Source organism: Microcaecilia unicolor, chromosome 1 (assembly GCF_901765095.1).
Source record: "Microcaecilia unicolor chromosome 1, aMicUni1.1, whole genome shotgun sequence".
In the NCBI taxonomy this organism is placed as follows: domain Eukaryota; kingdom Metazoa; phylum Chordata; class Amphibia; order Gymnophiona; family Siphonopidae; genus Microcaecilia; species Microcaecilia unicolor.
Genome location: NC_044031.1, coordinates 115,386,751 through 115,403,043, shown reverse-complemented (window position 1 = coordinate 115,403,043; position 16,293 = coordinate 115,386,751). Strand labels below are relative to the sequence as shown.

General features: G+C 41.8%; 1 protein-coding gene across 1 annotated transcript in view; it reads left to right on the top strand.

Annotated features, from left to right (window-relative positions):
* MALRD1 (MAM and LDL receptor class A domain containing 1) overlaps window positions 1–16,293 on the top strand; it is a 787,803-nt gene that overhangs the window by 643,060 nt on the left and 128,450 nt on the right.

Genomic DNA, 16,293 nt, shown 5'->3' with positions numbered 1-16,293 from the left:
TGATGTTATATATTTGCTTGACTTCCTGTGCATTTAAAACAGTCTCTTCAGTTGCCTGAACTGCTCGTTCTGTAGAAATTTATTCAGAATCTTTTGCATATTGTTTTTTTTCTCATAGTTCAAGTGCTGTTTTCACACTGTTAGTCAAGAATAAGTAAAATGGTCCTGTGCATTCCGCCACACTAAGATAGGAAATTATTTTGCTAGCCCTGCTAGAAGTGCAAGTACAAAATGCATACATTATCATGAGCAATATGTGATCCATAAAAAGTAGTTTTCTTCTGACATCTCCCAAGAACTTGCATATAAATCATTGCCAGATATTCTTATGGAGGGGGAGTTTTGTCAATTTTCAATCACAGAGATAAAAGTTTTAGAACTCTTCTAGCAACTGAAACTCTGTTATATAGAGAGTCCCTAAGGAATAAGCTAATGTAATTGGCTGCTTTGATTCTTACAGAAAATGATTTTTGGTTTGATATAATAGCTTTTATAGACAACTTCATGGAATCACCATGGAAGTTACATTAGCTCCTTCTCTGTCAACTCTATATGTAGCAGATTTTGAGGAGTGTTGGATTTACTCTTCAGGAAGTTTTCAGTTGATCTTGCTCTAGAAGAGGATTCTGGATGATGTACATGGGGTACATTCTCAAAAAGACCCCAAAATTTAGACCCCAGGATCATGTGCACTAAGCATGCAACTGTTATAAAATACTAGTGTAAGTCTGCATTTGCATGCCTAACCTTAGGCATGAGAACTTATACCAGGCTCAATGACTGACTTAAATGTTTGCGCCAAACTATAGGCAGTTAGGCCTATAAATGATAATATTCTATAACCTGTGCACCTAACTGGCTGATGTGCTCCCATCCCACCCATACCTCTCCCAGGTCTACATCCCTTTTGAAGTTGCATGCTCTGGAATTTGAGCAGGCTCTTATAGAATAGCAACTAAGGATAGTTATGCACCAATTAAAGCCAATTATTGAATTATGTTATTTTTTTGTTATATTTGTACCCCGCGCTTTCCCACTCATGGCAGGCTCAATACGGCTTACATGGTGCAATGGAGGGTTAAGTGACTTGCCCAGGGTCACAAGGAGCTGCCTGTGCCTGAAGTGGGAGTTGAACTCAGTTCCTCAGTACCAAAGTCCACCACCCTAACCACTAGGCACTCAACCAACCTTATTCGCTAGCTTGCAAGTGCAAATTTGCACATTAGTCAGAAAGTTGAACATACACATTTATATAATTAGGGAGATATTATATTTTTTTCAGACCCATGATGTTGTTTTTGTATTTGAAGCTATAGATTCATGGTTGTCTCTGGGGTCCACTGTGTTCTTTTTTCTCAATTTTATATCAGTAAGTTGCATCAATGAAGTGTTTATTATTATTATTGCCTCACTTGATTCTGTTTTCTGTTGACCTTGTCTCCCATGGGATCTTTCATATTAGTACTCTCAGGGGGTATTTTACTAAGCCGTGCTAACATTTTTAGTGCATGCTAAACATAAGAGTGTTCTAAATGCTATAGACACCCATATACTCCCACATTCTTATGTTTAGTGCACGCTAAAAATGCTAGCATGACTTAGTAGAAGATCCCCTACGTTTGCTAAAATCAGTTTTCTTAATTTATTTTACTTTCAGTATTGTTCTCCATCCTACCTTTCCTTAGAGTCACACAACTGAAATTAAAGTCGACTCTAAAATTATAGATAAAAATAAACTTATGAAGCAGCTGTATATTGTTTTTGATGACGTCCTCAATGATTTCCACTAAGGGTCACAGTTATCAACATGGGCTACCATTGTGACATGTTATTCTATAAATAACTTGTGCTATTTTAGCACAGCTCTCATTTTACGCAATGAAACTAGTTATTAATAACTGGGGACTAACAGTAAAATAACACATCTTAATAGTAACTCATGTTGATAACTCCCCCCCTAAATTGTACATTTCAGGTCATGGACATATGCATGGATCCACTTAACTTCCAGCCCTCTGTAATACTTGTAGTATAATTTGCAATATATTACTTCAGCGATATGATTCTTTTAAAATTTGAATACTGTGCTCCTAGAACTCAAAGCACATGCAGCTTTATCTATTCAGACTATATTATGCTTCTTTATAACAACCCTCTTAGTCATATATGATTAAGCACAATGCCAACTGCAGACATGCAAACGTCTCAGGGGGTCTTTTACTAAGCCGGGGTAGCGTTTTTAGCTCACTGTAGAAATCAGCTGGTGGTAAACATCGAGACACCCATAGGAATATACCCCAAGATTTTATATAGCGCGCCTAGAGATCCATGCTGAAATCTAAGTGTATTCTATACCAACATGTGTAACTTAAAGGGATTAGCAAACTAATTGACAATAATTAGAATTTTCACACACAACTTGCTAAGCAGTGTACCTAACTTCTAATAGCCACAGGCAAAAGGGGCCAAGGTTATGGGTGGGGAAATGGGTGTTTCATGGGTGTTCCAATATTTATGTATGTAGTTCTAGAATATGATCCAGTGCACCTAAATCTGCATGCTGGGATTTACGCCATGTTTTTATTGGTGTAAATGGAAGCGTGTAGTTTTAGGCACTGAGATATAAACTACGCATATTCTACATACCATGCCTAAATCTAGGCACCACTTATAGAATATGCTTAGTTGGCATTGATTTCTGCACTGATTTTTTAGGTGTCATATATAGCTTCTCTCCCATAATGGGCATCTTGGCGTTTACCGCCAGCTAATTTTTACCGTGAGCTAGAAACGCTACTGCCGCTTAGTAAAACACCCCTTCAGATTTTCCGGCCTGCCAAACTTGCTTGTCTTGTTTGAGCCTGCACAGCACCCATAGCTGCCTTGTGATTGCTGCATCTGAATCTCAGCTGCTGCTGGGCTTATTAGCCATTTGGAAACTCTCTGCTTTGCCTAAGACCCTGGTTTGTTGGTGCTTGCTGCACTTCTGCCTAGTCCAGTTTTTAGTCTGTATTCTTGCTTGATTTTGGTTTAGTCTTTGTGTAGCTTTGTGTTCTGTACTGCTTGTGTACTATATTGCTTGTTTCCCAGTCTTGTTGCTTGATTGTATGTCTTTGTCTAGTTCTAGGTTATCTGTGTTTCTTGTTCAGTGGCTGCCTGGCAGCTTTCAGTTCTGTCTCTTGCCTACCAGTGTTTGTTCCCTGTTTCAGTGGCTGCCTGCAGCTTTCAGTTCTGTCCCTTGTCTGTCCAAGATTCCTAGTCTAGGATTCTGCATAGCCTCCCTGTGTGTTCTAGTTCCTGTGGGTAGCCTGCTGGTATCCAGTTCCGGCCCTGTCCGGTAACTTCTGCCAGCCACCTGCACTCAGGGGCTCAACTCCTGAGGAATGGTGGTCAAGTGCAGGTGAAGTCTAGCTGGCCCTGTCAGAGTTCTGCCTTATCCCTGTGTGGGGTGGTTTTGCCTGCCACTGCCACTCCTCGACAGTGGCCCAAGGGCTCACAAACCCAGTTCCTGCCTGGAAGACGTGACATGTATTTGAACAATCTATACTGTTCCCCCAAAAAAGGCATTGTTGAGTCAAGTGATCTCTATAGTAATGAGTTATGTACCCCATGCCATTTAATGAGGGCCTTGGGATTCAGGGTATCATGAATTTATAACCCTTGAAGGTTCTGTGTGAATATAGGAGTTAATATTACAAAAAGCTTTTCATTTGAATGTTACAAGTTTCTAAAGATGTGCATTACTGGGGTTGTAATTATGGTTGTGACAGGGCATGATCACTGAAATCACTGAAATCTGCATATACATATCATTGTGCCTGATTCTGCCTACTAATTAGCACTCTGACTAAAGTTTGTTTTGTGTACTCCACTTGAGTGAGGTCAATTTTCAGGGGCATGGCTTCCTTTCCTAAGTGTTTAAAGTTATATCTATTTTCTGTATGCATGCTGGCTTGGAAAATCCATGGATAAGTCAGGAGCCCTTTTTACTAAGGCACCTAGGTGCCTACGCATGTCCAACACACATCAAATTGGCACTACTGCCCGGTTACCAGGTGCCCTGGGTGGTAATTCCAATTTTGACACGCTCCCAAAACACATGGTAGAAAATATTTTCTATTTTCTACCGTGGGGCACTTACCCGGCAGTAATCAACAGTTGGCACGTGCTGGATGCTTATTGCCTGTTAGCACGTGAGACCTTACAGCTAAGACAATGGGTAGCGTTAAGATCTCAGGCCAAAAATGTACAAGTGCTGGTTTTCATTTTGCTGCACGTCTATTTTCCAGCACAATTTTTTAAAGAAATCCTTTTTTTCCAGGCGTGCTCAGAAAATGGACCAGTGCATGTCCAAAACATATGCCTACACCAGGGCAGGCCACTTTTGGGCATGCTGTAGTAAAAGGGCCCCTAAATATTTATAGCTTTAACATGTAGACATTTTATTTACCTGTCAGTTTTTCAACAAATAAGTTATAGTTCAGTTGAAGAATTTCACCACTAGACACATATATTTTTAAACCACCTTTGCCCTGGCCCAAACTATACACCTTTTACATGGGGTAAATTTAGCCATTCTAATTGTAAAATGGCCAAATGTGTTGAATTGTCCATGTAAATGTGTTCTTAAGTTACATTCTGTTAAGTGTGTCTTCTTTGATCCAACCCACTTGACTGCGTTTTTTAACTCTATGCCTGTTACATGTTACATCTCCGGTTTCACCCCTACCTAGACCAATAATGTCTACTCTATATTCTGAATCTACTTGAGTTTACTTTCCTTACATAAGTGCATAACATAAGTATTGCCATACTGGGACAGACCAAAGGTCCATCAAGCTTAGAATCCTGTTTCCAGCAGTGACCAATAAAGGTCATAAATACCTGGCAAGATCCCAAAAAAGTACAAAACATTTATACTGCTTATCCCAGAAATAGTGGATTTTCCCAAGTCCAATTTAATAATGGTCTACGGACTTTTCTTTTAGGAAGCCGTTCAAACCTTTTTAAAACTCTTTTTTGCTGCACTAAGCATGCGCTAGTACTTACCGCTGTATAGTAAAAGGACCCCTGTGTGTTTAATAGACTAGTAAGAATCTTACCATCTTACTCTTTAGTATAGTTGAAATATTAGTCATATATTACTACTACTGGTATGTAAATTCCAAACTTTTAGAATACACTCACTTACTTTACAAGTTGCTTAGTTCACAATTCCTTTGCATGTAATCTCAGCCTATCCCATTCCTTGGGATTTTTAACTGTGTATTATTCCTTGTAATTATATCATGTAACAAGGAAATGCCAGGTTATCCCATTATAAGACTCCTGACGCAGGCGCATCTGTGCCAAAACACAGCAGCTGTGTCGAGTCATTTGATTATTCCTCAATAAAGATTTGGAAATCCATGCGTCTCCCTCGTGTTTGGCTAGAGCCCACCTATCCTACTTTCCCCTTGGTTTCCTAGGAAAATAACCACATGCTGTGCAACTACAGACACACGTGCCAGTGAGGTTATGGTCACCTGGTCTACTAACGTGTGTGTGGTGTGGCTGAGGAACGGCAGCTGCATGGATCCAGCTCTCGAGGTCTTTTTAGTTTTTTGTCAGACTGGGACTCTACCACACTCCTGCTACTGTGCTTTCACTCTGGCTGCCGCACGGTGCCTTGACCCCCTCCCTCCATTCAGCGATACACACACAGGACAAGGAGGTTGGTGCTGGGCTGCATGCAATCTGCTAGCAGCTACAAGGACCCAGTTCTTGAGGGTTTTTTTTGTCGGACTTGTGCTTTCACTCTGGCTGCTGCATGGTGCCCCCCCCTGCACCACGGCCCCCTCCCTTTACCCAGAAACACATACACTGCAGTGACCCTTCCCCTGTGACACACATCACCAGAGTCAGGACCAGGAGGAGGCTGGCACTGGCTAAGCCTGATGAGCCTAAAAGGGAAAAGCAAGTGGGCTGGGAGCTGACACTGTTGTGAACTGTTGCCAGAGGTGAGGATTAGGAATCATTTGGGGGCTGCTGGCTAGGGCTGGGATTGGGGGGGGGGGGGGGGGGATGGGAAAGGAAAAGAAAACCCTTCATATGTTTACTGACCTCAAGATCTGAGTTTGAAGAGGCAGTCCTACAAAGTCACCACCCCCACAGAGAGAAGAAAAGCATCTGGGAAAAGAGACCAGGTAAAGAGATTAAGCATGCTGCATTTTCTGAGGGGCATATACTGCAGCATGCATGCTTGCCTTAAACTCTTTACCTGGTCCCCTTTTCCTGCTGCTTTTCTTCTCTCCTCACAGAATTATGTGTTATCTGAATCAGCAATGTTATTCTTATTTATTTATTTATTGCATTTATATCCCACATTTTCCTACCTCTTTGCAGGCTCAATGTGACTTACAATTCATCTTGAATAATGGAAAGATAATAGAAATTAGACAATTAGTGTTACAGAGGGATTTTGGGCAGTATGCTAGTGATATAACAAAATAATAGTATAAGTAGAGATTGAAGACAGTGCTCAGTTAAACTTGATCCATCTACCAGCATGGCTTTCTTAGGGGGTCAAGGTGACTGTGCAGTAGGGTGCAGCGCAGTGTGACTGGGGTGGGGTGACTTTTTAATTTTTTGTGTCCTGTTTTTTGTCTCCACAAATATGATAACCCTATACTGTCATGCTTTCTGCTCTGAAATCCATTGCTATGAGTTGATTACTAGAGCTAAGAGGGGCTGTAGTTCTTCATAAACCTATGTATAAAAATTAAAAGAAGGAAGATAATTACTGAGGAATCTAGGGACCGTTACTGAACTGCAATGCTCATTAATAACTATTGAAATGTTGTTGCTGAATGTCAAGGGTTCTGTGCTAGATGCATCTCATTTTATAAAACACGATTGATATGAGTGAAATGTGTTATCTGAAATGCTTACAGTTTGAAGCAAATGAAGGGGTCCTTTTACTAAGTGACGGTAAGCACTAACGCCTGCTTACTGTGCAGAAAAAAGTACTACCGAGGGACGCACTCAGGTGTCCCATGGTAGTATTGACATCTGCATATGCTTCCCACACTGGGGGCTTGCTTGGAAGATGCTTGCCCCCAGAACTAATCAGTTAGTGCAGACATATTGTCACACACCTACCGATTAGCACATGGTTAGTGCGTGAGCCCTTTCTGCCTACTAAATAGATGTCGGTAAGGGTTCACGCGCTGATGACTATGCATTGAGGAAATGAAAAATCAGCCATTTTACAGCTGCGTTAAAAGTGGCCTCAGCACATGGGGAAACCCATATGCTAGTAATAGCACAGGCCGCATTTTAGCACACTTTAGTAAAAGTAGTTTGTTAGTTACATGTCAAAGCTTCAGAGAGTAATTCTATTCTTTTTCAATTTAGAACTGGTATGTTTGTTTAGCTGATGCTGTCAGTCATCATCCTCAATGTAGTTCTCCCTTATGTATTTGAAGACTGCTGTAAACTCATTCCTGGGTCTTCTTTTTTCCAGGCTAAATACATTTCTTCAATCTATTCTACTTGCTCAGAGTGGGGGTAATTTTTAACCTAAATACCCTGCATGCATGTTTATAGGAACTTTGTTCCCATGGGCTTAAATCACATTTTCGAAAGAGAACTCCCTGCATATTTTTCCTTTGAAAATTTGAGGACCCAGGGAATTCAGGTACTTAGGTAACTGTATTTTAGCAGGTGAAGAGTATGTGGGGTAAAATACTCACTGGGATTTCAAAATAGAAAACCTGTATAGTTCATCATGCCTTCTCTTAGTGTGACTCCCAACCACTGTTCCCTCTAAGCTGAGCAGAAGTCCTCCAACTGTACTGCTAACAGTGGGAGATGAAGCTTCAATATTGTGTCTTCCATCAATAGCAACAGGCAGGTTTCCAGGAGTCCTACAGAGCTTGTCAGTCTCTTACTAATAAAAATGTGATAGTGAAACAGCGCTGTCTACTGGCAGGACTATAGTTGGCGGACTCCCACTCCAAGGGAACAGTGCCCCTGACAACTCCTCTTCTCCCTTACCTTTTTGGGAGTAACTAAAATGTGTCATTTAGCCATATTCATGGGGAGAGGGAAATTTTCAATATTTTTTTTGTAGCTAAACATTTTAAAAGGCAGATCTTCAATAGGATGTAGACATTGGAAGCCAGATATCCAGGTCAGGGTGTGTCAAATTGTGGTAGTATTTTAGAAAAGGATCTGCCTACGTAGAATCTGATAAAAAGGCCAATTCCAACAACAGAGCACAAGCTAGAGAATTGGATTAAAATACAGTGCGTAGCAGTATGGTTGCAGTCATTTTATTTAAAGGGAGCAGCCCAAAAAGCCGTGTTTCAGCTAACACCTGCATCTGGGGCATATATCGATATTCAAGTTATCACAATAGAGAGATAACCAGGTAGGAGTCTGTCCTACCTGGTTATCTTCTGTTGAATATCAGCCCCATGGGAACATAATAATTGTCACACTGGTTGAAAGCAAAGGTCCATCAAGCTAAGTATTCTGCTTCCAGCGTGAAGGGATAATTCAAATTATGTATGATGAGCAACAGTTCTGAACACAGAGTGGAGAAAGAGCCTAATGGTTAGAACAATGAGCTGAGAGCCCAGGACCATGCAGTTTAAATCACATCTCTTCCACCGATAAGTTTTGTGACCTTGTGCAAATTACTTCATCCATCAGTTACAGCTTTTACTTTAAGACCCCATGGGCAGGGACCTACCAACTATATTAGAATTTGTAACACACATTGAGCTCATATTTGGAAAATGTAAGTAATTAAGGAATCCTTTTACTAAGCTGCAGTAGCAAACGACCATAGTGCACTCTTACACAAGTCTTCCCCTCGCACAAATGCCATTTTTACCACATTATTTCATTAATGCCCTTGAAATAACATTACTACTAATGTGCAGCCATTGAAAAGAATTACCACTGATGCACTTGCCACCTCCTATTTAAGAAGAGTTAAGGGCTTTCACGTTAATTACTACTACTTATCATTTCTAAAGCGCTACTAGACGTACGCAGCGCTGTACACTTGAACATGAAGAGACAGTCCCTGCTCAACAGAGCTTACAATCTAATTAGGACAGACAAACAGGACAAACAAGTAAAGTGAGGATGATATAATAAAGGTTCTGAACAAGTGAATAAGGGTTAGGAGTTAAAAGCAGCAACAAAAAGGTGCGCTTTTAGCTTAGATTTGAAGATGGCCGTTAACCCTGCAGTAACCAGTTAGCGTCACTAATGTGCATGCAAATTTCTTTCATGCATATTCATTATGGATATCTTGCAAACCTGACTGACAAGAGGGTGCTCCAGGACTGACTTGGGAGGCACTGCTTTAGCACGTCCTGCATTAGGCCATTAATGCTGCATTAGGCATATGTTATCATCTAGCACAACTTAGTAAAGGACCCCAAAATCTTTCAAAAAAAATCAGATCTACATTCCAAAATTATGTTGGATTCCTCTGTTGTTTTCTAAAGTTGTGGGGCAGGATCTATCCAGAAAACTGCCTCTGTTATCCAGATATTTTCATTAGCCATGACACTATCTATATACTTCCTCTGAAAATCCTTACAGACTGCACTGACATTATCTAGACAGTGTAAGGGTGAAGTGGCATGTTTTCTGGAATGCAGAGATATGGAACCCACAATCCAATAAATATTCGCATAAAATTAGGAATGAAAAAATTACTATCTTGACTTTATCTGGTTAGCAAGCTCGATATTGCCACTCTCTGCATAGCTCCAGCACAGACTGCAAGGCACTGCACAGACACTCAACATCGGCTGCAATCCAGATCCCGGCACTGATTACCCGTGTTTTTTAACTACTGTAGCCAGCATTTAAAAACAGTTCTGACTATGGTGACTGAATATTGACCTGGGTGATTTACAAGCATAAAAAAAAGAACTGGATATGGCTGCTGGAGATCAGCAATAAAAAAAAATAGCTATCACTAACATATGCCTTGAGACCAAGAAAAGTGGCAGAAAAATACATAAATATTTCCCATTATACTGGGAACTAAAAGCAATTTCCAAGCATACCTTGGTAGGTGGCATATACATATTGCATTCTATGAACTCCAGAAGGAAGTGCTCTTTGGCACAATGCAAGCACTATGACAAGTGCTAGCTGTAAATTTGAGAGAGCGAGATCAAACTCCAGTACCCTGGAAGTTCATTACTGTCATGTTTTGCGCAACACTACCCCTTTTGGAGACATTACCCCTCAAAACAGAGGTCTTCCACATAAGAGCATGATCATTTGGCATAATGCAAGGTGAAATGCAAAACCTAAACTACTCAAAATGATAAATGGTAGAGCAGAAAATGATATATATTAGTAATTCATATGGGCTACGTACGACCTCTATTTCCAGTTGATAATGATTCTGAAGCATCGAGCTGCCTTGCCAAATTGGTTTATGATAACCTGGCAGTCCTCCAGTGAGTGGGATACTAGTGCACAGCCATCCGCAAACAATTAGTCCATTAACTCTCTGCATGTTGTAGATGAGAAACTGTATCCCTGATAAGCCTCATTTATGCACAAATCCTTGTGAGAATGTTTCTCCTGTGGACTGTAGATGTTAACATTTATGAGGGATATCTAGCGTCTCTGGCAAACACCCAAGCTATCAACAAAATCCAGAAATACATGTATTGCTTTAAATGTACTCTTTCTTACCACAGTTGCTAAAGCTAGTTCTCCAGCATAGGAACATATTGACTTGCTTTCTAGTGTAGATGGGGGCCAGCGTTCTGATCCAAGGCCAAGTCCAATCGGTTTAGCTAACCTTTGGGATATTGGCAAGAATTAAATTGCAAACAGTGAATTACGCTGTGCTGCAGGTTCATTATTATGTTAAATCTGAGTTATAAATAGTGGGGTAGGAGAGGCTCATAATCACTTAAATGGCACTTAGCCGGAGAGTACATAAGTATTGCCATACTGGGAAAGACCAAAAGTCCATCGAGCCCAGCATCCTGTTTCCAACAGTGGCAAATCCAGGTCATAAATACCTGGCAAGATCCCAAAAATGTACAAAACATTTTTTACAGCTTAACCCAAAAATAGTGGATTTTCCCGAAGTCCATTTAATAATGGTCTATGGAATTTTCCTTTAGGAAGCCGTCCAAACCTTTTTAAAACTCCGCTAAGCTAACCGCATTTACCACATTCTCTGGCAACGAATTTCAGAGTTTAATTACACGTTGAGTGACAAAACATTTTCTACGATTCGTTTTAAATTTACTACATTGTAGCTTCATAGCATGCCCCCTTGTCCTAGCATTTTTGGAAAGCTTCACATCTACCCGTTCAACTCCACTCATTATTTTATAGACCTCTATCATATCTCCCCTCAGCCGCCTTTTCTCCAAGCTGAAGAGCCCTAGCCGCTTTAGCCTTTCCTCATAGGGAAGTCGTCCCATCCCCTTTAACATTTTTGTCGCCCTTCTCTGCACCTTTTCTGCCACCTACTTAGGAGACGGTCCAGCTTATAATCGAAAGAGAAAACGCCTATATTGCAACCCAAATCGGGAGATGGGCGTCTTTCTCCCGTGGGCGCCCAAATCGGTATAATCGAAAGCCGATTTTGGGCGTTTCCAACTGCAATCCGTCGCGGAAACGGGTAAAGTTGATGGGGGCGTGTTGGAGGCGTGGTGAAGGCGGAGCTGGGGCGTGGTTATCGGCCGAGGAGAGATGGGTGTCTTTAGCTGATAATCGAAAAAAAAGGCATTTTTACCGCGATTTTGGGTCACTTTTTTTGGACCCTTTTTTTTCACGAACAGGTCCCAAAAAAGTGCCCCAACTGACCAGATGACCACTGGAGGGAATCAGGGATGACCTTCCCGGACTCCCCCAGTGGTCACTAACCCCCTCCCACCAAAAAAAAACCACTTTACAAACTTTTTTTCCAGCCTCTTTGCCAGCCTCAAATACCGTACCCACCTCTATGACAGCAGAATGTGTTCTATCCTCTGACAGCCTTTCCCTGGTTCTGATGTGGGTCTCGGGTGAGTGTGACACCTTTTCTGTTATGCGCACTGCAGAGTCACATCAGCAATGCATTGTGGTGGGTGCAGGGTATTAGGCTCCATGATTCCAGTACCTTGTGGCAAATGCTCACGATGTTGGTAGTTGGTAGGCTCTACTCCCATGGTGCTTTTCCCCCTGCTTACTGGGTCAGAGTGTGCCCTGTTTTGTTTCCGGTAGTCCATGAGGTAGTGGCCATTTTTGTAAGCCAGTTTTAGATCCCTTTCATGCGTTAGCCACGTTACAGAACTTAGTTCTTACCTTGAATGTGGATGAAAGAGGGCATTGTACAGCATTCTGCCAGTTCTGACCTACTGCTCATCTCAGTACCAGGGAGACTCGTTGCCAGTGGGGCACAACCTCTGATCTGCAGTTAACTGTGAGTAAGCGTGCTTATTCCAATAAAGGACGTTTTCGGAGAGATTAGTCTTCAGGTGTCAACTGCTGTGCCAATGTTATATAGCAGCAACAAGTCCTAGAGGCCTGCGTGTATGCAGGTCCCTGGAGCACTTTTAGTGGGTACCGCAGTGTACTTCAGCCAGGCGGACCCAGGCCCATCCCCCCTACCTGTAACACTTGTGCTGGTAAATGGGAGGCCTCCAAAACCCATTGTACCCACATGTAGGTGCCCCCTTCACCCCTAAGAGCTATGGTAGTGTTGTACATTTGTGGGTAGTGGGTTTTGGGGGAGGGGGTTGGGGGCTCAGCACCCGTGGTAAGGGAGCTATGCATGTGGGAGCATTGCCTGAAGTCCACCGCACTGACCTCTAGGGTACCCAGTTGGTGTCCTGGCATGTCAGAGGGGCGAGTGTACTACGAATCGTGGCCCCTCCCACGACCAAATGGCTCGGATTAGGACGTTTTTGAGCTGGGCGTTTTTAGTTTCCATTATCGCTAAAAAAAACAAACTCCCAGCTGAAAAACGTCCATTTTTTCGAAAATACGGTCTGTCCCGCCTCTTCATGTACCCGTTTTCGGACATAGATGCCCATGGAGATAGGCGTTCGCGTTCAATTATGCCCCTCGGTAAGGGCTCCGCACTAATTCGGCACCAAAATTAAAAATTCTGTCACACTGGAAATGGCGTGTACTGGGGGTGACACTACCACCGGCTCCTGTGGTAGGTGGCGGTAGTACTGGATTGGCATATGTTCTACCACAGTGCTGTAAAACGATTCCTTAGATAGTTCATTCTTGTATCATTCTAGTAAAATTTAGAACTCCATTCCTAAACAAATTCATACTCTTCCGGAGTATCTCTCATTTTGCAAAGCTCTGAAAACATATATTTTTGTTATGCATTTTAATATGTGATCTGATAATTTACCAAAGGATCTTTGTATTTCATATCTTATTGTAAGCCCGCTTGGATTCCTTCTTGACATAAGTGGGATATAAATACCAAAAATAGAATAGAAAATAGAATCGCTTTTTTTTATTTCCAAAACAGTCCTATATGGATAAGATGTTCTAAATAAAAGAAAATTGAGTTGATGCTAAAAGTAGCAGCAGAATACTGGTTTATTGTATGCCCATTGTAGATAAAATTGCACTCTTTTGACTCTAAAGAAAAATGCTTCAAAGTATACATTTGAGATAGTTAGTAAAACAAAAACACACACAGTTTAGACAATGTGGATGCTGAATTGTTATAAATGAGAGGTTCCTGCAAAGCTGTATTTGCTAGGCAGCCCATTAGCTTCCTAGCAACAAAGCAAAGCAGAAATTATTCTAAACTCGTTATATGGTGCTTTTTTATTATGCTCACCTAGAATGTTCTGCAAGCAGCTGATCTAATTTTTGTTATAAATTATGTTTAAAATGGGGTTATATATTCTCAGCATAGATTTAACCTCACAATGCATTTGTTATAAAAGCCATTCTTGCTGCTACTATAAGTTGAATACTTGCATGTGTATGTTATTCTATCCTAGATTGTTTTCTAAAGGTCATCGTTAGTGATGGCTCAACCTTAATATTCAGCTTAGGATGTCGTGATTTGCTCGTCGAAAAAATAAGTCTCAACAAACAATACTTTTTTTTTTTGCTGGACTAACTTAATCCATCTGTGATCAGCTTTCAAAACCTATGTTCCTGTCAGCATAACTAGTCACAAATGTACTCAGTCAGTGCAGTAATGAGGTACCATCCATAACTATTTGTAATGCCTCTGTACTTGGCGCTCCTGGATTCGGTATCCAACCTGTTTGGAGCCTCCCGAGGGCAGTCTCCGTTGGTCCCTTACTGGCTTGGCACTCAGTGCCTCCACCTAGAGAAAGAAGAGTTAGCGTGTTGGGATTACCCTCTTCTTCCCCAGGAAGCCAAAAGAGAAATTGTTGTGAACAAGGCTGGCTATCAAATCCCACAGCTCGGGCTGAGGTGGGTATGCCAGCTCCGGGATGGTGCTCTGCGGGATTCAGGAAACACTTACACTCTCAAGTCCAAAGATCATGCTGGAATCAGCAGTTTATGAAAATACCCAAACTGTTTATTCTTCAAATCAGCAAAAGCAGGATCATCAAACCATATCAACTCTCCAATATCAAATGTAAGTCTTTTAAAACCACAATCCTTCTGGTATTCCCCAGGGGAGCTCTTGTATTCTCCTCCCTTGGATATATTTACAGATGCTTTTCAGCAGGACTATGTACACTTTTTACAGTCTCCTGTCCATGCCTATCCCAGAGAATAGTGTCCCAAAGGCTGTGCTCCTCTCACTTTCATAGGTCAGACCCCACTGTGGCCTGATCTCCCTCCAGCAGTGACCCCCACTTTGAATCTACCCTGGTCTTAGGATGGCTCCCTGTCTCCGATCTCTGGTTCACGGACTGGGTCTCTCCTCTGCCCACCCGTAACTCCATTCTTTTCAGTTGCCACTTTGCTGAGTCACAACTCCCCTTTACAGCCAATGATCACATTTCTCCCAGTTGGAATTCTCCTTTCTTTCCTCCAGGTCAGTGGCAGGGGACCATCAGACAACCAAAGACCCCTCTAAAGGACAAACACTCCTCCTTATTTCTTTCCAATCTCCTCTCCCATGTCACTCTTCAGTCCCAGGACACTATCTCTCTGCATTTATTTCAAAACTACTCCCCTTGGGCTGGGTTTCCTCCCACCCAGGGACCTCCCAGTCAATTCCCTCAGTGACTCTCTCCAGGGAACTAACTCTTCTCGTAATCCCCAACTTAACAGGGGATTATATATTTTTACTTCTTTATATTCTGCCATGCACCAAGATAGATTATAGCCAGACATATGTAATCATTAATGATAACACACATACTAAGAAACTGAGGGCCCCTTTTACTAAGCAGCGTAGGCGCCTACATGTGCCGAATGCGTGCCAAATTGGAGTTACCGCCCAGTTACCGTGTGGTCCTTTTGGTAATTTCAATTTCAGCATGCATCCGCTTCACGGGTCTGAAAAATAAATTTTATTTTCTGGCATGCGGAATGGACACGCGCCAAGTGGCATTTGATGTGTGTAGGTCATTACCATCCAGATTCTTTACCGCTAGGTCTATAACTGGCGGTAAAGTCTCAGACCCAAAATGGACATGTGGCAATTTTGATTTTGCAGCATGTCCATTTTCAGCAAAAAAAAAAAAAAAGAGGCCTTTTTTACAGGCACTACCACAAGCCATTTTTCAGCGTGCCTTTGTAAAAGGACCCCTTAGGGCCCTGTATACTAAGGTGCGCTAGCGTTTTTAGCATGTGCACAAAATTAGCATGCACTGTGTAGACGCCCACAGGAATATTGTGGGTGCCTACACAATTACCACGCACTAATGGTTAACGTGTGCTAAAAACGCTAACACGCCTCTAGTGCGGCTTAGTAAACAGGGCCCTTAGAGGCCCTTTTACTAAAATGCACTAGAATCAGGGCTTAACACATGGTAATGTGGGATTTTACCATGCACTAAACTCAGATTAAACACAACACTTTTGAGATTTGTTTTACTACTATTACTACTACTTAACATTTCTACAATGCTACTAGATGTATGCAGTGCTATACACTGGACGTGAAGAGACAGTCCCTGCTCTCGACAGAGCTTACAATCTAATTAGGACAGACAAACAGGTCAAATCAGGGATAAGGGAATTACTAAAATGGGAATGATAAAACATGGGTACTGAACAAGTGAATAAGGGTTAGGAGTTAAAAGCAGCATCAAAAAGGTGGGCTTTTAGCTAGATTTGAAGACGGCCAGAGAACTTGAT